Below are 24,552 nucleotides of genomic sequence, written 5' to 3' on the forward strand. Positions count from 1 at the left end.
TGAGAGAAGTATCAGCAACCAAGCAAACGGTCCAAGGGATAACAAAGCGTCTGGCCTTTCCCACCAGCCTCAGCTCTTTGGGGTCCGTTCTGTGTTTGTACAGCACCTTGTACCATGTCTGGGGTTTTTAGGTGCTCTGGGGATACAAATAGTAATAAAAAACCTTCCATAATTCCTCCCCCGCACTCACTTCCTCCTCATTTATGGTGTCAACCCCCTATCTTTTACTTATCCAAACATAAAAAGCAGGCCCTCGGTGGCGAGACTGCCTGGGGGCTCTATTTGAATTTGATTTATATCATTATTTCAGTAGTGATTTAGAGTCACTTGTTATTAGTAGGGCAGGAGGAGGGAGGGAAACAACACTTTGCTAGGATAGGGCAAATATTTCATTCTAGAGGTCATCTGAGGTACTGAAATAAATGCCAAAACAGTGGTGAAAGGAAAAGAGGATGGCGGTAATGTGAATATTTTTTAAAATTTCTCAGAATTTTATTTTTCATATATAGATACATGGGCGACGGATGCCTTAAATGATGCCTAACAAGGAGCAAAACAGCTGAGAGTTGGCAAAGTGAAGGAGGCTGAATTTACAGAGCGGGGAGATCTGTACAGCTGGGCCCTATCCTGTGATCAAATCTATTGTCCCAAACTCCTCGCTCCTTTCCCCAGAGAACGGGCATTTGCATCCCCAAGAGGGGCTGAATAAATTAATATGCACATGTGGCCATTAAGGATAAATAGTTTTACTGAAATAAAAAAAATAGTGTAAATTTTATAAGGGGAAATGACATTTTAGCAGCTGGCAAACCACCAAGGGAACATTTCTCTTGTATTTCATATTCCAATGCAGAGACAAACCAAAATGGCCATTTTGATGTAAAGAAAAAAAAAGGCTGCCCCCAGTGCTAAGCAGCATTTCAGTGTGAAAATTCAGAGGGTGGCCTTAATCCTGGAAAGATTCACAGGCATGCTAATCTTTAGCACAGAGGAGCCCCATAGAGGTCACTGGAACTACACCCAGGCCCTGCATACAGCAAAGCATTTAAGCACATGCTTAATAATAGTATCTAGCTCTTACCTAGTGTTTTCCATCAGCCGATCTCAAAGCACTTTACAAAGGAGGTCAGGATCATTAACCCCATTTTACAGACAGGAAAACTGAGGTATGGGCCGGTGACATCACTTGTCCAAGGTCATCCAGCAGGGCAGTGCAGCCAAGCACATGCTTAGGTCCTCTTGACTTAAGCACACGCCTAAAATTAGGCCTAGGTTCAAGTGTTTTGCCTAATAGGGATGGACCGCTGAAGGGAAGGACATCATGCATAAAGTTAAGCATGTGGGCTAATCTTTGCAGCAACAGGGCCTATGTATTTGTTACATTGCTCAGCCATGAAATCTTGTTAGTCTCTAAGGTGCCACAAGTACTCCTTTTCTTTTTTCATGAAATCTCAGTTTCAGACGTAACCAAACTTAATCCTGGAATAGAAACAAAAATTCTAAAAAACTCTTGCTCTATATGGAGTGAAATCAATTGTCCTACCGGGCAGCCTAGGATTAAATTTGAGTTGCCAACGTGAGCTAAAAGCTGATTTGCTGTTTTCACTGCTATTTTAACACCTGGGTTAAAAACACCCTTTTTATTTGGTAGCGTGGGCAGACCCTCAGACAGACAGTGCTTGGGGCTTGTGGGAAAAAACACAATTTAGCCTATTATAAGCAAAGAAACTCCCACTGATTTCACTGGTGAAGGAGGGTGGAGTGGACAGTGTTTATTTAGGACCAACTCGTTTTTAAGAGGAAAAGGATCTGGTGTCTTTTTTCCTCCATTTTTATATGAAAACACAAGACAACTGTTGTGTGGATAACTCATCTCTCCCTCTAGCATGAATATAAAACCCTAATAAAGCTGAAACTGTTGCTTTTTAGAGGAGCCATCATTTCCCCAAAGGAGTTTGGCAGTTCTACACAGAGAAAGCTGTGATCCTGGATACCGAATACCATGACCGGCAGGTAGCTTATAAAACACATAACAACAACCTGACAAACCTACTTCTAAAGAGATGACAGAATCAAACAGTTGGGATCGGAGGTAGATTCCAAGCAATTTCAGCTACAAGCAGCTAAATCTGCCAAAATACGCCATAGCATTATGAAAGCAAGTCCTTTCACAATGCAAATAGGCAACGCTTTGCAATTGCTGCAGACTGCAGCTCAAACCGGGAGATACCATTTCCCCTGCATGGAGGGAAAAGAGATTTATTTTCCACCCTCTCCCCCCACTCTGGCTATGCCAAATTACCAGCCAAGGATCCGGCCTGCAATTTCTGCGTGGGGCTGGCCTCCTGGATGAATGATCTCAGGACTGGAAGACTCCAGTGCCTGTTGCAATCTTTGACTGGAAGTTGAACATGCTCCAAATTGCCTGGGTGGTAATTTACCATTGGCAAAAGATGCGGTTCTCTTGAGGTGCAGCGATGTCTTGGAATCAGGCAATGAACATTGCACCACATTTGGTTCGGAATCGGGACGATGACCTTTTGCCTTCATCTTGATTTTTTGCCTTTGGGACATAACCAAGTTTTCCCAGAACATGACCTGATGGTTGTAGTCTAATTTTAATTTCACACATACTGCCTGAAATCCTGGGAGCTGGGAGAAGAGAACACACAGTGAAAACTCCCACCCAGAGTTTTCTCCCAGTTCAGCCCCCCAGTTAATTGGGGCTAATTCATTTCACACTCCCACAACAAACCACCGGATCCTAAAGTCCTTCCTCAGGGGCCTGAACTGCCTGTGCCTGGCTGGGGAAGGAAAACAGAAGTGGAGAGCCCAGAGGATGGAAAACACATTGAGGCTTCCTGATCCCACCCCTTCTTCACATCTCCCCTTCCCCCCCCTCTTGCCACAGATGAGTTGGGGGGCAGGTGCTCAGCCCTCAGAACCCACAGATCCCCTGAGATCCATGCCAATGATGGGGGATCAGAGCCACCGTGGCTGAGGTCCTGGGGCTGATTCCCCACAGCTGCCCTTGACCATTGGGTGGTCATTTATGCCAGCACAAAGCAGGGGGGAATGGGGAGTCTTCATTTGGGGGTGTTTTGCACCCACTTTGCCCAGGCATGAAGGAGGATGCCAGGCAAAGGTAGATTGGGCTCCCTGCATTGACTCTGCTGGCCTGGCCCAATAGCAGTCCCCTGGGAAGAAACTGCACTGCCCCTAGGGAGAAAGATGGAGAAGGAAATTCCCCCATCTGGAGAATCCCCCTTGAGCTTCACAGTGACTAGAGAGCGGGGGGAGGGATGATGCACATCCAGCCATACCCCCGCCCCCTTCGTTCTCTCTCTCTCTGGCTAAAAGTTACAAGGTGACAACACCACTATCTCCTCCCATCTTGTGGGGAACCACCTAGGCGCCCCATTCAGTAGCACAAGCCATGTCTAAACTGCCCAGCCATTCCCTCTCATGGATCGGTTAGCAAAGCTAGGTGTCTCCCTGATGCCCAGATCTAGGCACCTATCTTTGAGAGGGGTAGGGGGCTCAGCACTCCCCCTGGCCCCACCACTGGCTTCTCCCATTGGCTAGCTTAGGTTGCTCCCTGCTCAGCATGCTGGGTTTTGTGGATCAGATTGCAAGGCCCCCTCTCTCTCCCCATTCACTGTAGAGGAGCCTCAGACTCAGGCACTGAGACTCCTGTGATTTTCCCAGACGCTGTGATGCTCAGCGTTGCAATGTTTATGTCCCTTGGTGGAGCTGGGCCTTAGTCTTTACTCAGGGGAAATATCCATTGACGTCACTCGATGCTTCATCAGACTAACAACTTCAGGCATGGGCCCTTCATTTCTAGGCTGGGGAGGAGGGGGTTCATGACAGTTGCTGGAGAAATTAAGGGCCTGCTAGGTATACATTGGCTTAGCCTCATTGCTCTGCTGATTTATACCCTGCTGAGGAGCTGGGCTTCATTTTAACACCTGAGTGGATGAGAGGCAGAAGTTGAGCCCTGGGCTTCAGCACCAGGTCACCTGGAATGATTCCAAGTCAGGGAGTCAGCAGCAGAAAGCCTAGAACCCAGGCATCCTGCCGCCCTGCTCTGACCACGAGACCATCTGATGATTTCATTCTAGAGCCCAGCATTTACTGAAAAGTTTTGATCATAAGAGACTGTGGAGATTAAATCTTTGGACAGTTATTTAAATTTGGCTCAGTGTATTTGGATGTGCATTTGCTGCTCGGAAGATTACACAGGACACGTAGATAGGTATGCTAGATTACTACATCTCTACTACATAATCAGGCAATTAACTTAAACATACAGTGTACAAATAGGAAACACTTTCCATGAAAAAAAAAAAAAAAGGTTTGGGTGGGACTGCAACCACGGCAGCTATTAACTATTTGATGGTATTAGATTTCGTGGGCATCTTGGCCATCGGTTCCCCAAAGGCAAACAAGGGAGCGACTGCTATATGATGTGGTAATCGCTCCAAAAACTAGCTTGGAAAGGAAAATCCAAGCAGTGGCTTGTCATCAGCCCTCCCTGGGAGAAGAAACTGCACCTGCCCTTGGAGCAAAATACACAGTTTATGGTTCATGACAAAACGCATTCCACTGAGGATCTCAGAAGACTGCAAGGCAAGGGATTTTGCAACTTACATCTTGCAACAAACATGTTGTTCTGACTCCTGCTTTGCATTTCTCTGGCACTTAAATTTCTGTCCGAGACTCTTCCCAACTCAGAACACCCAGGAGCGATGGAGAATTATTATCCCTATTCTATAGAAATGGAAATGGACGCACAGACAGTTCTACTCAGTTTCTGCCTCCCGTCTTCTTGTTATGTGGCTCTACAACACCTAGTACAATGGGGTCCTGATCCCAGATTGGGGCTTGTAGGGGGCTCCTGAATGACAAGTCAGAAATACCAGTGAGGCTAAGTGGTGTCCGATTTTGGGGGTGCCTCAGTTTGTGGGTGTCCAACGCAAGATAGATGTTAGTCCTGTTGCTTAATGCACTGCTGGAAGGCACTCAAACTACCGTGATGAACTCTGTATAAGAAGTAACATCAAAGACAACATCTAGAATAGAAACGGGGGCCTGCTTTTCTTGGGGTGCCCAGCTGCAGTAAATCAGCATTGCTCCACTGAAGTCAATCGGCTGGATCTACCAGCTAAAGCACCTCAGCATAGCTCTACCGATGCTGTCGTTTTGCACCAGCGGAGGATCTAGCTGTGGGTCTTATTTTTCTTCTCCAGTTTTCTCAGACATTCAGAAGCTGGAAGAGTAGATTGTTGCAAAACATTTCCTCCCATTGGAAGGCACTAATTTGCACCAGGATCCCCGTTGAAGGTTGTGGAACTACTTGTGTAAGTGTCCACCAGTGGAAGGGCTACACAATCCAGCCCTTGGTGAGCTACTTAATCTAAGCCAAGACTAAATTCAGCCCTGGTGCAAAAGGGTGTGAATTCCATTGATGTCAGTGGAGCTGCACCCACCGACACCGGGGGCTTGAATTCCACCCCAAGAGCCAGTCATCTCTCATTTTTCACCTCCTGCGGTTGTGTTTGTTCAGGAGGAGCCAACCCTGTCACCAGCAGAGGGACATTTTGCAGAAGATGTTGCCTGGAAGGACGCACGCCCCCGGATTAGACCATCTTCCAAACATGTTTCCATCTCGACATTGCTTGGAAAGAGTCTGAGTCATTCCTGAACATGGTCTAAATGCCCTGATATAAATAGCAATGAAAATACTGCTAACCCTGCAGCCCTGGGACACATTGGGTAATTTTCCCTATCCTACTAACAAACAAACAATAAAAACGCAACCTTCTTCTACGTATATATTGACCCATTTGGGGTTGATTTGTAAAAAGTACTTTCAAAATCCACCCCCCACCGTATTTGGATGCAGATCTTCATTAGCCACAAATGAGCTGCCCAACGAGGCTTTTCAACATGGCAAGATCGACAAATCGGCACCTCTGCTCAAGGTTTTTCCTACAGCTTCACAAGACTTTCCAAAAGCAACATTATGCTTCACAGTAGACACTATTTCACTCAGCACCGCAGCTGTGCCCCACAGCACATACCCTTTCCAGTCCAGCTGAGCTTATCAAGAAGTAATGTCCCGTCATAGAGTGTCCCTAGCCTCTGTTTGCCAGAAGCTGGGAATTGGCAACAGGGGATGGATCACTTGATGGTTGCCTGTCCTGTTCATTCCCTCTGGGGCACCTGGCACTGGCCACTGTCAGGATACTAGGCTAGATGGACCTTTGGTCTGACCCAGTATGGCCATTCTTATGTTCTAGAGCTGGCTGAACTATTCTTTATGGGCAAAATTCATCCCAACACAAGGTCCAAATCCCACTGATGCCCTTAAACGAGCAGTTAGATGGGATGTAAGGGGCACATAGTCCTAGCAGCAGGCCTCGGCATATGGGTGAATTTCACCCTATGAATAATATTCCTTAGTAGTGCCATTTTTTGGCTACTAAGTCAATCATGAAGCAATCCTGGTATTCACTGAATGGATTCACAAGTATTTGCCAGAGAGCGTAGATCAATGGTTCCCAGCTCTTTCCATGCTTGGATCCCCTTTTGCTTACAGAGTGTGTCTACACTACATGATATACGTGAGCTCTGACATATGTTTAAGCCCACCTACATCCCCCCTGACAGTCCACGCACAAAGCTCCCTGACATGCACCATTACCCCCTCAAACCATGGACTGCAAGGCTCACCCAGGACTCTGGGTACACGCCTGTGTGCCGATGTAACATACCACCAAGCCTGCCCATCTGGCACCGAGGACATGCCTGGCAACATGAGCTTCAGCTTAGTGTCTGGGGAGTCTACTGTTGCTATCCCACAATTCCCTGGACCTGTCTGTTCTGACCCTTCTATCTTGGCCACTTTCCACTTGCCTCCCATGACCCAGCGGCTTCCCCATTGAGTTCTACTTCCATCTAGCCAGGATCTAACCAGAGCACCCCCGCATGTCAAAGATATGAGAAGGGCAGGATGGTCTTCATCTCCCAACACCTGTTTACAATACTCTGGTTAAGAACCATTGGCTCAGTTGAATAATTGTCGGATTATGTGTTGTTTGAGGATTGTTCTCCTTCACCATTCACTATATATCATTTGTGGTGTTGTGTGGTTGGCCACCCAAGTCACATGGTATTGTAGTTGCTCTCTGATTGGATGAGCAAAGGCACTGAACAGGAGCAATGAGCGACACACTCACAGCCAGAATTTGATCATCTGTTACGATCTGAGAGACACCTGGGGTTTGAATATGGTTTCACAAACACCCCACAGTTAACCAGATGCTTGCAAATAATTACAACCCCCTACATCACAACACCCCCAACTCACTGCTTTTTTGGTTTTGCACCAGTAGGACCATAAGGCTGGAAGCGACTAGGGTGACCAGATGTCCCGATTTTATAGGAACAGTCCTGATTTTTGGGTCTCTCTCTTATATAGGCTTCTATTACCCCCCACCCCATCCCGATTTTTCACATTTGCTGTCTAGTCACCCTAGAAGTCACCTTGTGAGGTCATCTAATCCAACAACACCCTCCCCCGCAGGATATAAGCACACCTCTCAGCGATTGTTTAGGTGTTTGGCCAACCTGTTCTTTAAAACCTCCGATGACAGGGAATCCATACCCGCCCCCCCACCCGCGCGCCCCATAAGCTATTCCAGTGCTTACCTATATTTAGAGTTAGAAAGTTTCTCATGTCTAACCTACCCAGGTTCTCTCAATCTGCTTTTTTTAAGCCATTCACCCAGCTCTGCTAATGAAAGTCCTTTCTGAATGTACACCAGGGAGGAGGCGGGGGACAGACATGACTGCAATCCTTCTTTTGCTCTCTTCAAATAATATCCAAAAATAGACTCTTCCTCTGGTTTCCCCCAAGAGCCTGAGTTTCAGAGCTGCTGCACCCACAGCTCCCACTGACTTGAGCTGGAGCTCTGGGCGTTGAGCACTTCTGATCCAGAGTGCCTAGGGATTTGGTCCTCACCTCCCATTGTACTAGGCACTGTCCAGACACATAGCCAGGAAGCACCGGCCCCACAGAGCTTTCCATTAAAAGGCAGACAAAGGCTGAGAGGGCTGGGAAAACCAGAGATGAAGGGACTTGAGCAAGGTCATCGGCAGAATAGGGAATAGAAGCTCAATCTGCTGAGTCCCCATCCAATGCTCTACCCACTAGACCGCACTGCCTCTCAAGAATAGAACCCAGGTTTCTTAGCCTGTCCCACTAGACGGCAGGGGCTGGCAGATAGGGCACTGGGCTATCTGTTGCTCTGTACCTTATACAGTTATGTACCCAGTAAAAAGTTTTACAACGACTTTGCACGAGTGAAAATGCCTGTGCAAGACGCTGCATAACAGAGCACCCGGCCTCTAGTGTAGACAAAGCCACAGGCCTGACTGGATCACTTCAGAACCACCTGGCTTGTCTACAACCACATGTAAAGCTCAGTCACTCTGACTGTTAAGACAAAGCTTTAACGGACATGTATTTATCCCACTTCCTCACTTGCCGTACTCCCATGATTCCGCGGTTTCTAGCTCTAGGGAACAGGACCCAGCATGCCACAATCAGCCACCTGTGAGCCTGCTCCCCAATGCATCCTGGCTCATCCTACTTACTAAGAGCTCTGTCCAGAAAGGCAGAGCCACGCCCATGCGGGGGAAATGCGGCAAGACACAATCCATCCAGCTGAGAATGGCAAAGCCCTTTAACTGGTGTCCGAAAGGAAGTGGGAGATAACATAGGAAGGATTCACTAGAGGATGGCACCAGGACTCAGGAACTTAACTCCTGAGTCAGCTGCAGGCTTCTTATGGGACCTTGGATAAGTCACCTAACATCTTGTTTACACTGGAATAGTCCGGCATATTCATCCAAATTAACTGTTCAAATGGACTGGTTAAACCACATTAAAACCCTGCGTGGACATTCTTATTCAGAACGAAAGTGGTTTCATTTGATTTAGCTTAGGTCACTCTGGAAATAATTCACTACCAAAACAAAACAAAAACCACAAGCTAAATCGAATGAAGATCACTTTAATTCTGAATCAGAACGTCCACACTGGGATTTAAGATGGTTTAGCTAAACCACTTTACCTGTTCATTCAGATTAGTTTTCCTGAGACAAACCCCTACTGCCCCCATCTGTAAAGATGGAGAATACTTCACAAGGGCTTATTAGGATACAGGCCATGAATAATTGAGAGATCCTCACGTACTGGGGCAATGAAGGCCGTATACATAGCTAGCTAACTAGGCTGGGCATACTGTGGGGAGGTGCCTGTGTTTTACGATGGGCCCCATGCAGCTCAGTTTATACCAAAACCCAACTGTGGCACGTGGCCCAGACCAGAGAGATTCATTTCACCTGAGGGATCAGAGAGGTTTGTGCTATTGTTCACCTGTACATGGTCCCAGTGAGGAGAGAACAAACAGCACAGCTGTTCTGGGTTACAATGGAGAACTGGGCAGTACCAGGGCTCTCCCAAGCAGAGAGTTTGCACAGATAGATCACAATCATTTTCCTGTCCAAAAATCTACCTATCTTAGGATTTTATCCTGCTGCCCTTCACTCTAATATCCTCTATGTCAAATCCCTGGTGGCCTTAATGGTGTCTCTGCCACTTCCTCCTTTTCAGGGTCAAAACTCTGCTTGGAGGAGGGTTTTTAAGATTTTGTTAATTTCCTCCTTTTTCCCCCTCAGGGGTTTGGAGACAGGAGGGGGTGTGAGTGTTGGGGTTTAGATCTGGGGGGGGGTCTCTGTGTTGGGGTTTGGAGTGGGGGGGTCTCAGTGCTACAAGTGTCGGTTTTCTGGTGGAAAGGCTTTTTTGGAAAGGATCCTCTTCTGGTGTAAAGTTCACCTTAACAGAGCCATCCTGGTTTACACCAGCTGAGGATTTGGTCCCAGAGAATTCATAAGCCGGAGATTGTAGGGAGCAAATGAAGAAGGTGAAAAATACATTCACCCGCTAGGTGGGCTGGAGCCCAGTCCCATGCAAGGCACCTGGCGTGACAGCATGCAGGCCACGGGAGGGCCAGATGATCAGCTGATACCAAGCCCCGCCCCCTCCCGAAAGGAGTCCATCAGGACAGAGGTGGCTACTAGAGCCTTTGGGAGCTGGAGAGGTGTTGGAAGTGGAGGGGAAGGATTCCTTACTCTACTTCCAACCCACGTCCTGCCTGGCTCCCAGCCCAGTTACTAGGTTTGGGCACTGGGCAGGGAGGCGTTCACCTTCCAAAGCGAATCAGGGATGGGCCACTGGTGGAGGCAACATGACAGGTTCAGGGCCCCATTCTGCGCCCTTCCCTCAGGTGACTCACAGATGCCATGCGCACACGAGTTGGGGGGTGCAGAAGAAGGCTCTTGCTACACAGCGTTCTGCATAGCTGCGGCCCAGCCTGTGCTCCCAGGGAAAGCACGAGCCCATCAGTTGTGGAGCTGCAGGGGCCCTGCAGGGGCTGGGTTTGTCTGGGTATTTTTTGTTTTACAGGCACGTAGGAAAGAAAGAGGCAGCGAAAACTTCAGGCAATAAAGATGCATGGCCCATCCACTTCAGCAGGGATTCAGGTCTAAATAGCACCCATAGCCACATCCACTGGTCCCTGGCACTGTCCAAAGGGGAATAAAACCATCTGGTGCTTTTCACGCTGACATTGCCCCAGCACAAGGGCCAGGCCCAGCTTAGGGACAGATTTTCAAGGGCTTAGCACCCAGCAACGCCCATTCTGACACCGATGGGTGGATTCTCCAAAAGAGCTCAGCACCCAGCCTGCATCCAGCGTGCTGAACTCTTAGGAAAAATCTGGCCACTTATTCATGCACCTAACTGGGAGCGGAGAGCTTTGGAAAAATTCTGACCTTAAGAACATGTGAATGGCTACACTGGGTCAGACCAATGGTCCGTCTAGCCCTGTGTCCCGTTCTCCGACGGTGGCCAATACCAGGGGATTCAGAGGGAATGAACAGAACAGACAACCTCTGTCGTCCACTCAACCTTAACTTCCATTTTGAGGGCTTGTGCGGAACTTAAGTAGTTCATAGGCCCTGCACTCACCGTCTGCACAGGGAGAATTTCACTGTCTTTAGCACATCCTGCCTTCTATATCAAATGCTCCTCTGGCCTGGGACCAACTCCATGGTGTGTCTTACACATGGCAGGGCACGTTGGCACTTAATAAATAATACCACGTCTTAATATTCCTCCAAGCCACTTGCTTTTTAGATCTGAAGAGGACAAGCTCTCGATCCAAGGCATTCTGTCTAGCAGAGGGTTGGGTGGCTTTATGAAAAAAGATACAATAAAGAGTCCAGGGAAATATTTGAAGCCAAATAAAGGGATGAGCCTTGGAGGAGCTAATTCGCTTTGAAATCCAAATATTAACAGGTGAATGACCTTGTAAAAGGAGCTTTGTTTAACAAGAAGGTAGCAGGTGGCAGACTTTTGAATTTAGGGCTCATAAGCAGACAATATGCTGGATTCCCCATTCACCCCAATGTAACTCAGCTGAATTCAATGGAGTTACTCTTAAGTTACAGCCGTGGAAACAGGAGGAGAGGTAGGGAGTCCTATAGGTCAGATGAAAGTAGGAAGGGTTAAGGAATAGGAAAGAAGGAGCATGTGCCAGGTAACAAACCAATAGCCCCTCTAAGATAAAGGAAGGTCCCGACAGTTGTAATTATGCATTAGAGGTGGAACAGCCAGGGGAAAGCCTGAAGCCAAGTGCAGAAACTCTGGATTAATGGAAGCCCAAGGAGAAGTTAATAACAAGACTAGCGAACTGTCAGCAGACAGCCTGGCGTCTGCCCTCCCACGCTCTACCACAGTCATATTAACTGAACAATAATACTATCTAGCAACCGTGTGCTGAGCACATGAATAATAAATTGGGGCTGGGAGAAGAACCCAGGGTGCATTTGCAAATAGGAAGCATGTTTCTTTCTTTTTTTTTTTTTTTAAAGTTGCTTTTTTATTGCACAAGATAAAGGAGAAAGAGAGCAGCTGTAAAATCACCCTCAGTAGGTGTGTGTGTGTTGGGGCGGGGGGTGGGGGGAGGAGTTGGCAGAACAATTTTCTGGATATAGTTTGGAAATATACATGGGGCAAAAGCACAGGAAGAGTTTAAGTAATGTTTCTGCCAGCAGCCATAACAGGTGTTCAGGTTGTATGAAATGTCTGCAAGAGATTCTGAGCAGTAGCTACTCACCTGATGTCCATTGTCATCACCCCACAGAAGCCTCTGCAACTCTAACAATTCACATCAGCTGGGGATATGCCCCATCATATTTATAAATATGTCTGTCTAGAAACATTTTAATAGACAGACATATAAATAGGGGCTTAGATTTTATAATTAGCTACACAGATTAAGTATATATGACATGTACACAGTTCATACATACATATGAAGTTATTTAATATGTATACAAGAGAAACTAGCTAGCTAGCTAAAAAAATATGGGCCCTGATCCTGTGAAGACCTATGCATATAGGGCTTGATTGTGCATCACTGAAGTCATTGTGAGTTTAAGCCATTCACTTCAATGGGAGCAGGATCAGACCCATACTTCACTTTACTCCCTCAAGTCTTCCTTCTGAAGACTACCCATCTGTGTTAATGTAAGCACATGCATAGCAGGATCTGGGGTCATACATTGATTACGTAGCTATAATGATATGTGGACTGTATATGTAAATGCAGAGATTTAATATATAATATTTATGGCAGAGTTTATCTAGATATTGAGTGTTATAGCGGATCGCAAATGAACTCTGGGGCGGGGGGAAATTGTCAGCATTCTGAGGTTCTTTTTGTTTTGTAGGGTTCAAGGTTTTGTTTTTTTGTAAAATTGGTGTTATAACCATTTTGATAAGAAGAATCAATATTATTCATTTTCATTAGGCCAAAAGTGCCTAGAACCATTTCAAGCAAAAAGAGATAATGAAAAGCTTCACAAAACCTTCAAAGATTTTGACAATTTTTCATGAAAGCTGCATTTTCTCACAGTAGACCAATTTCCATTAGCAGAAGGCATCAACCTGGGGTTTTACCAGGTCGCTTCTGCAACTTACCTTTCGTAGGCTTCACTAATTCCATTTGTCAGATCACTCCTTCTCTTCATGTGCCAATCCCCAGCTGGTATAAATGAACGGGCTAGATCCCCCAGATAGCGTAAAGCAGCATAGCTCCTTTGATTCCAGAACTTACCCCCATACACCTGCGGTTTGTTTAAACAGATATACATTTCAGTCGCTATTTTGTGTCTCTCAGGTAAAGTCAATTGGGGACTTCAATGGGGCTAAGATGCCCCCCTAATTTTGTTTACCTGTTACTGGACCCATCAGTGATTATTAATTCTGAATGTTTTCAGTATATATCATTTAATCTTTTTTATTTTTTGGGCTAAAAAAATTAAGCAAGCATGTTGATTTGTTAACCGAAAATCTTGTCTAGAATCTCAATCCAGTGCGCGTTCGATTTTTCACAGGGATGATTGTCAACTGAAAATCATCAGCATAAATGCTAGATTTTCCACTGGTGTTAACTGAAGTCAACGGGCCAGATCCATAGCTTGTGTAAATCAGCACTGACTCAGTGCAGCACCACTGATTTACCCTAGGACCGTGCACTTATCTGGATTTAAGGGTAAGAAGTACAGAAAAACAGTTCCACCTTCAAATATTATGCTTAGTGGGAAACATTCTTTTCTATTTTAACTGACGCAGCTTTTACTGTCCTATAAACAGGTGGCTCTCAGCCTTTCCAGACTACTGGACCCCCTTTCAGGAGTCTGATTGGTCTTGCATACCCCAAGTTTCACCTCACTTAAAAACAACTTGCTTACAAAATCAGACATAAAAATACAAAAGTGTCCCAGCCCACAGTTACTGAACAATTGCTGACTTTCTCCTTTTTCCCATAGAATTATCAAATAAATCAATTGGAATATAAATACTGTCATTACATTTCAGCGTATAGTCTATAGAGCAGTATAAACAAGTCATTGTCCGTATGGAATTTTAGTTTGTACTGACTTTGCTAGTGCTTTTTTAATGTAGCCTGTTGCAAAACTAGGCAAATATCTAGCTGAGTTGATGTACCCCCTGGAAGACCTTTGCGTACTTCTCGGGGTCTGTGCACTCTGATTGAGAACCGCTGCTATAAAATACACAGGGCCTGATTCTTTTCTCACTCGCATCAAGTTTACACAAGTGTAACTCAGCTAGCTTTGAAGGAGTTACTCCCGCTTTATGGGTGTGAGCGGGAGAGTGGAATCAGGCCACTGTGAGTGCATACAGGGTTTTTCCTCTTTTCCTGCTGTTCTTTCTCGCTTTTATTAAGTGCCTGGAACTAATTGTGGTAGCAATTTTCTGCTGGCTAAATTCTCAGTGTCACTGTTATTCCCCTTTTGCCCTGACATGTGAAGCCAGTTTGGAGGCTAATTATGCCCCATCTGGAAACCTTTGGGGAAGGTGTGAACCTGTTAGTGAAAAATGTGACATATTTAATCAATTATTCCATTCATTAGCCCCAGCCTCAATGCCTTACCCTATTAATTTGACAAGAGAGCCAGTTAAAGGGGCTTTTTAACCTTTGTTTATTTCACATTGCAATTAACACAGAGAGAGAGAGAGAAAGCACCAAACTGAACTTACCATGTATATATAAAATGCATAGATCTATTTTCTCTTTCAGATCTGCCTTTTACACATTACCTGCAGCTCTGAGTTGATCACATTTTACATCTTTTTTGAACTCTGCTCTTGGTGTAATTAACCACACATAGTTCAGTATACAGAGGAGTGAGTCCCTGCCTTATATTTAAATAATGCGACTAATAAAACTTTGCACATGTAGAGCTAACTTCAATGAGCTTGTAACAAACATCCACTTTGCTAATGGAAAAACTTGGGGTAGCCCTTTTAGTTGCTTGTATTAATCACCTGTTTAAACTTTAAGGAAACAAAACTGGCTTACATTTACCTCTTTCTCATTCCATTTTTAAAACATCCTTTAGCTCTCTCTATCTAAGGACTACTTAGGGCCCTGATCCTGCTACCCCTTAGACACCTGTTTAATATTGTGTAATGCCACTGAAGAAACCATCTCACATGCATAAAGATGAGCATATGCTTAAGGTTTTCCAAGATCAGACTCTAAGACCATCTAACAATTTCCAGTGCTGGGGAGGAAAAAAATAATCTTTTCATGTCAGTTTCACTTACATGACATTTCTAAGAATTAGAGCTGGGTCCTACAACTGGATCAGTATGGGCTGATCCATTGCACAAGTGAGGTTCCTGGGGAATGGGTGATGGTGTAGGCTCAGGGCCATATTTATCACTCTGCTACCCAATTGGCTAATTGACTGCTTTTTACATAGAGGCACATTTATGCAAAATAGGTCCACACCCAAACCAATGGGAGCTTTTTCATTGACTTCAATGGGCTTGGGCTCAGGCTGACCTCACTGCAGCCAATAAGAGTTTTGCCATTGTCTTCCAAGAGGTCAAACTCTCACCCTTCCTTTCTAATTTGATGCTATGCCATTATTTTCCTTTCCCTGCCTCAGTTACATTACTGGAGCAGATAAAAGGAACAAGTCATATTTACTGTGTAGTACACAGTACTCTTAATTAGTGAAAAATACTGTCCCAGCTTCTTATAGACCACTGGGCACAGACGCTGATTCCCCCCGCTAGGGTGAACTTTAAAATAAGCTCAATTAATATTTAAACCCCCCCCCCCTTTTTTTTTTGGTATACTTCCAAGGGATTGTATCCTCTCTCTATTTCCTATCCGACAGACTTTTTCATTTGAGAAGCTATTGTTTTTCCCTTTAGTGGGATCCATTCAGCGTTTGTAACTTTAACAACATAACAAGGCAGATTGTGATCACTAGAAGCAGAATTTTTTTTAATGATAATTGAGAGTGCTGGCCTCTGAGCAGGGAGTTTGATCCAAAAAAACACGGATGAATTTCTTTCAGAATAATTTCCTACAGGCACATGTCTCCCCTAAATGTAAACTTTGGCTTGAGGACAAAAACGGGAGGTAGCTGTTTTATTGCTTTAAGAGCGGGGAGATCAGTGGTAGTTGGTTTTACATGCCACTGTGCTAAGAACAATAATTCACGGGATGATGTGCTCTCCTTGTTAGCCAGTCGTGGTTTGGGCAGGATTTTAATACGACATTTTTAGAGATCTGTGCTGGATTTAGCACTAGTCTATGCTCTGAGATTCTTTCTGTGTGCTCTCTACAGCCCTAATTCAGGACATCCCTTTGGTGCAGATCCTCAAAAGTATTTAGGTACCTAACGTCCATTGAAATCCATGGGAGTCAGGCACCTAAATGCCTGTGAGGATCGGAGACTTCATCACTTAAGTCTGCCCCTATTCAGGACAGCATGTAAGCATGGGCTCACCCCCGTAAGTATGGACTTAAGTCCCACAGGTGTCAGCGTGTGGTGTCCTGAACAAGAGCTTAACAGAGGGCTTCATGTAAAACCTTAGATCTACTTCCTATAGAACCAAGAGCTGAACTGGACAATTGAAAATCTGTCCCCTTGTTGATCAGACCCACTCTGAGCAGGGTTACATGACATCAGGCTTGATCCTGTCCCCACTGAAATAAGCTGCAAAGCTCCCGTTGACTTCTATGATTTAGGGTCAGTCTACGGGTGTTTCAAATGACAGCAGATGATGGGCTGTCTATTAAAGGATTCCCAGTGTTGCTAACACTGGTGAAGATGAACCAATGTTAGCAACACAGAGGTATTTGTGTAATATTTCCCTGGCGCCCACAGATTACTGGTTAATTACCACCTAGAACCTAGCACTGGATGGCATTGAGGACAAAGGGAGATTTGTGTGTATGACAATCACAGGACCATCTAGATCCAGAGCACTGCTCAGCACATGGGCCCAAATTTTCCAGAGAGCTCAGGGCCGGATTTCTAAAGGCTCAGCCTTCTCCATTGGGGCCAGATTTTCCAAAGAGCTCAACTTTCTTTTAGACTTCTAAATACAGATCAGATTTTCTAAAGACCTCAGCACTAGCACGGGTCACAATTTTTCAAACAATAACTATTTTTGTGTGGCCCTAACCCTGACTGAACCATGGCATGAATCCGTGTCCATTTTGCCAAATTGTTTCAGTCGGACCCCTCCCACCCCCCCGCAGAAAAACAACCCACCACACAGACAGACAGACACACACACACACACACAAATAGAAAAAGGAAACATTTTGTATTGACATTTTCACAACTACACGTTTAGATTTTTCAATTGGAAACAACTTTTTGTTCTGAATTTTAATTTTATTAAAGGAACAAAGCCCTCAAAAATGAAGTGAAATGTTTTGTTTGAGCAAACACAATTGTTTCTCTCTCTCTCTCTCTCTCTCTCTCTCTTTTTTTTTTTGGTTTGCATTCTTCCACCGAACTACCTGCATCCACACTGAGGGTTAGGTCAGCATAGCTACCGGGGTGTGGATTTCTCACATCCCCGAGTGCTGTAGCTATGTTGACCTTCATTTTAAGTGTAGACCAGGCCTGAATCAAAGGAGGATGAGGTGCTGCCCAGCCAGGGTCACCTCCATTGGAAGGAACAACCTCCTGAGAACTTTTCTCTTCTCTGTCTTCTGTGTGCAGGGAAACACCATGAACAATGGGCCACGTATCAAGTATTCCTGAGAGAGAGCCCTAGAGCAAGCTGGGAGCTTTGGCTTGTGGTCAAGGCACAGGACTAGCAGGCAGGTCCTTATGGGTATGTCTACACTGTAGCTAGCCTGCTAAAGAGAGTGGTGTGGATGTAGCAGCTACCCCAGCTCACACCTAGGAGGTTGGGTGGGCCTCAGCTCAGGTGGCTAGCGGCAGTGTAGACATATGCCTAAGGTCTGTTCCACTCTCTGTTCCAGGCTCATTGGGCTTTGCCTTTCAGTTTCCCAACCTATCATATCAGGTAATACTGATCCTCGTTTACTGGCGATTCTGATTGGTGCCTTTGTCTCGGCTAGGTTGGTACAAAGGGGCTGCTGAACTGGCATAACCCCGGTGTTGAAACCCTTCCCCAGTGCGGAGCTTTCAGTACCCCCAGAGAACCTTGGGGTGTCAGTGTTACTCTACGTCGGTGGTTTGGGGCACATCCCTGCAAAGCACCAGAGAACTGGCCCTTCCCACCAGCGCAGGGAGGAACCGGCCCTTAGAGACTCTGGGCCAAATTCACTGTTGGCATGCACTCATTTACACTAGCATGCAGCGAATGTGAACTAGGTGCCGGTGTGATTGGGTAGCAGTTTTGTCTGGTTTGTGTTGGTGCAACAACGAGATGTGGTGCAGAAGAGCGGAGAATCCAGCCTTATGGAGAGCAGTGCAGGAAAAAGGAGAACAGGCTAGAGTCTGCTCTCATTTACGCTGGTGTCAATCCAGATTTACATGGGGGTAAACCAACAGTAGGATCTAGCCATTCACCGGAGAGCAGCAAAGGGTGGATGTCCCACTAGATTTGACCTTCCTCAGTGGTTCCATAACAGGAAACCCTTTTCGCCTTCCTCCCCCTGAAACCTGCTCCTCTCTAACTGGGACCCCTCTTCCCACTTAGCAGGGGAAGTGTAGAGTGGTTGCAGCCCTCCAGTTGAGGCCCGATGGCCCAGTCCAATCATATTTACTAACAGGGCACCAGAAGGAGCACATCTGCAGTGCCAAGCCTCCTGACAGCTGGCTCTGCTGCTGGGATGAGTTGCGAAGAGGACCCAAGCAGGGGGGATATGAATAAATTAGCTTAACACATCCCAGAACTCCTGCTGGGTCTCTTCAGTGCATTTTTATCTGTACTGCCCAGACTAGCGCGCTGGATGTGTCAGAGCTTGCAGGCTTGGGAAAGAATTTGCCAAGCATTTAAAGAGCCGACAGGAAGGGCTCAAGCTCGCGGCTGACAGCACATTCAGTCCTCATTTGTGAACACTTTGCCTGCTGATGACAGAAAATTGCTTTGTTGCCCAGGCTCTGGAGGAATGAGTGACGGGAGAACTGCAGAGTTCACACTAATTGGCAAAGTGGAATCCTTGGGAAAGGGGGGGAATAACCCCCCCCCCACAGACACACCTACTCTTTCTGCTGAAAATAGACAAGCAATTTAATCCCCCCTCCTGAATTATATTCCATCAGAAAGTGCATTTAGCAAAAGCCATGTGTTAGACTGAGGCTGACTCCCAGCTCCTAGCTTTGGGAGAGCCTTTCTGCTTAGCCAGCGGGAGCTAGTCATAAAGACAAAGTAGCCCACTGGCAAAGATACACCTGGAGGTGGAGAGCACAAAATTTTCTCCTCAAAACTTTTTGTTTGTTTGTTTATTTGTTTTGGATGGAAAACATCTTTTCAACCAATTGCAGCAGAAAAAGTTCATTTTGGTCAGCGTTTTTCAGTGTTTGTCAACAAACCAAAGATTTCACCAAAACCCAACTCTTTTGACCCAAAATGGGTTTTCAAAATAATTTAATTTCTTTTGTGTGTGTGTGTGTGTGTGAGAGAGAGTGTGAAAAACCAAAAAATTTTTTGCAGGAATTGTTTTTATTTGGGGTGGGGAGGGGAGAAAGAGAAAAAAAAGTTTGAAATTTCTTGTGAAAAATAACAGGCATTTTTTGACCAATCCTAGTGATTAGTTCACAGGCACGTAATGCCAGAGAAGATGTGTTGCCCCAGCGTGAGCAGGAATGACTGAGAAAACCTTCACTCCTTTCCTTCAGCCCGGAAAGAAGTGTTAGAGGGACAGGTGGAAGGTTTTTGGATCGGATCCATTTTATTTCAGGTGCTGTGTTAACAACCCCGGGGATTAAAGGACAGTATTCTCCAAAGTACTCAATGTTGGTCTGATTCTGCCCTGGTTGATGTCACTGGCAAATTTCAGTGGAAGCAAATCTTCCATTTACCCATAAGACAGGCAACAGCAGTGTGGAATTAACACCCCAGCTTTACCCTATGCGTCCTACTGGTGTTTTAAAGCCAAGATTTCCTCTTATGTCCTCTGCCTCTGGTGACATTATAAATCTTGAAAATGTGACATCACACAGTGACCCCTGTGATGTCACAAATACAGAACTGTGACATCATCACAGTGTCCCAAGCAGGAAAATATGGGTTAGGAAATAGAAAGGATAAAAACTTCCAATCGACTGCCCAAATCTTCGCGAATTATCAGCAGCAGAGCATCAATAAGTGAAAAAGCAAGTTGCTTTTTTGGTGTCATTTCCCCTCTTCCCCCCACCATCTCCCTGTTTGTGCTGATGTCACAGTCCCTCTTTAAAATGAGCCTACTTAAGCCTATAGGACCAAATCCTGCAGTCCTGACTCAAGCAAAACGCTTGTTGAAATCAACGTGACTTTTGCCCACATGAAGGCATCTTTCCCAGGAGAAGATGGGGCAGTGGATCCGAACGCAGAATTGGGGTTCATTGTAGACTCTGGTTCAAAACAGATCAAGCCAAACGTGTACTGGTTTACACACTCAGTGGGACTGTGGCCGTGTAAGTGCAGAATTAGGCCCATGACCTGAATTCAAAATAGGACCCTCTAGGGTTCACAGACTGTAAAATCGCCTCCAGCCCTGGCTAAGTGCTTTACTGGAGTGTGAAAGTGATAAAGATATTTTTAAAAAGTGACCCTACTTGCTCCACAGAAGTTATAGGACAGACACCAAGATGGGTTTGGTCAGGAAAGTGCGAGAGAACAGACACTTGCTAGGCTGAGCTGCAGCCCTTCACATCATTCTCTGGTTCAAATCCAGTAGTGTCTGAAAGTAGCGGCTAGCCCCAATCCTATGGCACAGTTCCCACCTCTCAGAGCTGGGAACACCAGACAGCAGTCACAGCAAAGAGGGCTGAATAAACAAAGGGGCCAGTCGATCTAATGCGCAACCATCCTACAGAACAAGCCTAGAGACTGAATTTCCCCAAGAGAGGATGGTCTCGTGGGGAAGAGAGAAGGTGCATTAGCAGAACCTAAGGGAAATATACTCCCATGGGCAGGGCATTAGCCTGGGACTCTAGAACTGGCTCTGCTGTGCGTAGTGGGACAAGTCACCGGGCTTCTGTTTCTCGTGTCTGTTTAGACTGCAAGCTCTTTGGGGCAGGAACTCTCTCTGACTATGTGCGTGCCCAGCCCCTACCCATATGTCACTCTGGTCGCTCGAGTGGGGCCTATAGCTGCTATGATAACAGCAGCATGGGTCCCCGGGCACTTGATGGACGTCTACACTGCAAGAACAGGCCAGCGAGGCGCAGAACCTAGGTCTAGAGACTCAGTGCTCAAAAGAGCAGAGTAGACTTTCCCACTCAGGCTCGGAGACCCAGCCCCCTTGCTGGGTTTCAGAACCTGAGCTCTACGTCGAACAGGAATGTCTACACGGCTACTTCAAGCACCAAAGCGGGTGCCCTGGGCTCCGGAGGCTGTAGAGCTGGACTCAGACGCGCTGCCAGGGCTTTATTTCTTTATCTTGTAGCCATACCCTTAGTGAGCATGGAGCCTGAATTCCCTTCAGGGTTCAGAGCCGTCCCTCCTAGTCAGCTGCACTTTCCAACGGAGCTCGAAACAACCCCACGCCCTGCTGCCAGGGCAGCGTGACAGACACCTCGCTCGGTCAGGGGGAAAATCAGCCAGTGGTGGTGTCATCCAGCCATGGCCCTACCCCAACTAAAAATTCTCCCTCCCCCCACAACCTGCAGGAGGTCATTAACCGGTGCTGATGATGCTGGGCTCCCTGCCGCCTGAGCTCTATATTTACATATCTGGGGAAGCCTGAGCTTCAGGGGGAAAAAAAGGGTGATGGTAGATGTATAATTAAAGTACAATTAAGAGGCGCCTCGGAGTCTCTTAGCAAGCAGGGCGGACAGACTATGGCCATATTTCAGATCTGCTGCTTTACCAACCAGCTCTCTGCACAGCAATCAGCTGGTCCAGCCAGGGCGTCTCCAGTGCTGGTGGGCTGATGACAGCTCACACGCAGAAGGGAAGGGGGCGCTTTGCTCCTCATGCTGGCAACAGCGTAAAGGGCTCAAGAGCTATGAAGTCATTGCTCCAGCAGCCATCTCTCCTGGGCTGTGGTTCCTGGGCCAGATCCCGATCGGGATGGGGCCCTCAGCCCCTCACAGGATTGGCCTCCTGGGGCACAGATGCTCTGGTCCTCAAAGGCTTTACGCAAACTGGTGATTCTAGGTCCAATCACTACAAACATGCCTGGGGTTATTCTTCAGCAAGGTGAGCACGAAATTTATTACCTTAGGCCCAGATCAATGGGAATTAGGTGCTTAAGTACCTTTGAGGATCGGGCCCCTAGCAGCCTGCTACGGCCCCAGCAGCACATGCAGGAACCCACCTTCCCCTCTGCAGTGATGGGACCTGCTGGGAGGGACAAGAGGTGGCCTAGATGCCTCATGCAAACCCCTCCTAGGGGAAGACATTCTGGAAGGGCCTCGAGTGACCATCTCCCCTTCCCCCACATCATGGAACCACCCCCGGAGGGGCCAATCCATGGGGGAGCTGGGAAACACAGCCTGACCCCCACAACTCCAACCACCCCAGAGAGACAGCTAGGAGAAACCCTTCTTGTCCAGCTCAAACCATCCACAAGGGGACCCCAAAAGGGATCAATTTTCCCTTCCCCCAAATCCCACCGGCTCCAGGAGGAGAAAGTCCAAAGAGTCTCTCTTAGCCTCTGCGTAGCCCCCGCCCCCTCCCCGCAAAATAAAACCATCCCCCATGAGGGGGAAACATAAGCCCACCAAGATTATACTATCTGCTGGCGGATACCAGGAAGAACTTGTGGAAGCTGATGTGGGTGTGAGAAGGTCCTTTCCTCTTTACTGAGTTCTGCTCCTCTTTCATGCTGCATGTCCCCAGAACTCTGTCCACACTGACGTGGCTCAAGGCCCATCACCCTAACATCTGACGGCCACCTCTCAGCAAGCCCTAATCCCACCCCGCTCTCCCACAGAGCCGGTCTTCCCCAGCCACTTCCTGTTTTTCTCTCCATGCGCCAGTCCCTTCTCTCTACTAGGTCCGCATCTCTGCGTCCTCCCCCCTTTAACTCAATTTTCTCACCTTCCCTGCTTCCCAAACCCCCTCACCAAGAAGAAAAGTTCACTCCCGTTCCATGTGACGGAGCCTGCCAACTGCCTTTGCAGTGTGATTCCCCCCCCCATACACACACACCTCCTCCTTGAGAGTTAGCTCAGAAATTCAGCGGTACCTGGCAATATTTTTCCTTCCACTGAAAGTGTCCTAACTGTCAAGGTGACATCTGAAGCTCCTGCATCAATTTCTGCCGCCAGATGCCAATGTGAGTGTAGCTCAAAAGTTGCGTCTTCATCCAGGGCTTTCCTCAGCCACTCCTGCTAAGATAAATACAATGCTGCTGGGCTTGACAGCAAATCACCCTTTTTGCTCACTGCCTGCTGGATGCCAGCAACCCAGGGGAACAGCTGGTTAGGATCCACCTATTTGAATGGAAAAGCCACCTGCAGAAGACACCCATCTCTCCTGCCACTTTCTCTCCGTTCCCACAACAGCTCACGGCTTCCTCATTAGCTCTGGTTCACCAGGCCTTGAATGGGGACTGGAATTCTTTAATCCACCTGTGACCTGAAGTGGAACTTTCAACTCCTGAGCCATGTAACCCGATCCAACTCAGTACAATGGCTGGAAGACATCTCTCGTATCGACCATCCATTCACGTTTCACCTCCTTCTGGTCATACAGGTCTGGGGAGCGGGGAAGCAGTGGGAGTAACTTTGCTTTCAATACCAACTGACAGATTCTCTAAAGCGAACGCTGATCCTTTGTCTCGTCATCTGTTTGGAAAATCCCAGCTTGTCAATCGGCGTGTTTTCCAAGCCACTTGTGGTGAAGCGGTATTTGTCTGGCTGGGTTGCACAGGAGTCCTTCCTGCTAGCAACACAGTGTTACAGCCAGCTGGTAGTCTTGTTGAGTCCAGCTGCCAGACCATCATGAGCTGAGATCTTATCAGCTTCTTTAAGTTAAGCAGGTGTGAACATTTGAAGAGGAGCCATACAAAGAAAACCCAGATTGTTGCAAGAGTTGTGGGTCCAGTTATGCCATTGCTTCCCCACACCCCAGCTGCAGTATGGAAGGTCATTGTGAGGATATACCAGCAGTGAAAATGGACATCTTTCCATGGCGAGCAACTGTCATTGCAGGTGACTTTCTATGCCCCTCCAGCCCCATGGGGTCATCAGGGCATCTCTGCCTGTGCCCCCCCAAGGGAGGAGGCTAAACTCAATGATGGGGAGGAAAATAAGTAGGAAAACAATATCATTAAACTTCTTGCTTGCAATGAGATAGAGCCTGCTGGTTTCCAGGACAAATGAAAACATGCCTTTGAGTTAACATGAAAGACTGAGTCGTGGTCTTGAAGTGTGCAAGTTCTCCACAATTGCACAGCTCCCAGGAACAGACCTTCAGCATCTTCTCCTTACCCCCATGTAAATGTCTGA

The sequence above is a fragment of the Chelonia mydas genome, chromosome 27 (genome assembly GCF_015237465.2).
Source record: "Chelonia mydas isolate rCheMyd1 chromosome 27, rCheMyd1.pri.v2, whole genome shotgun sequence".
NCBI classification, from domain to species: domain Eukaryota; kingdom Metazoa; phylum Chordata; order Testudines; family Cheloniidae; genus Chelonia; species Chelonia mydas.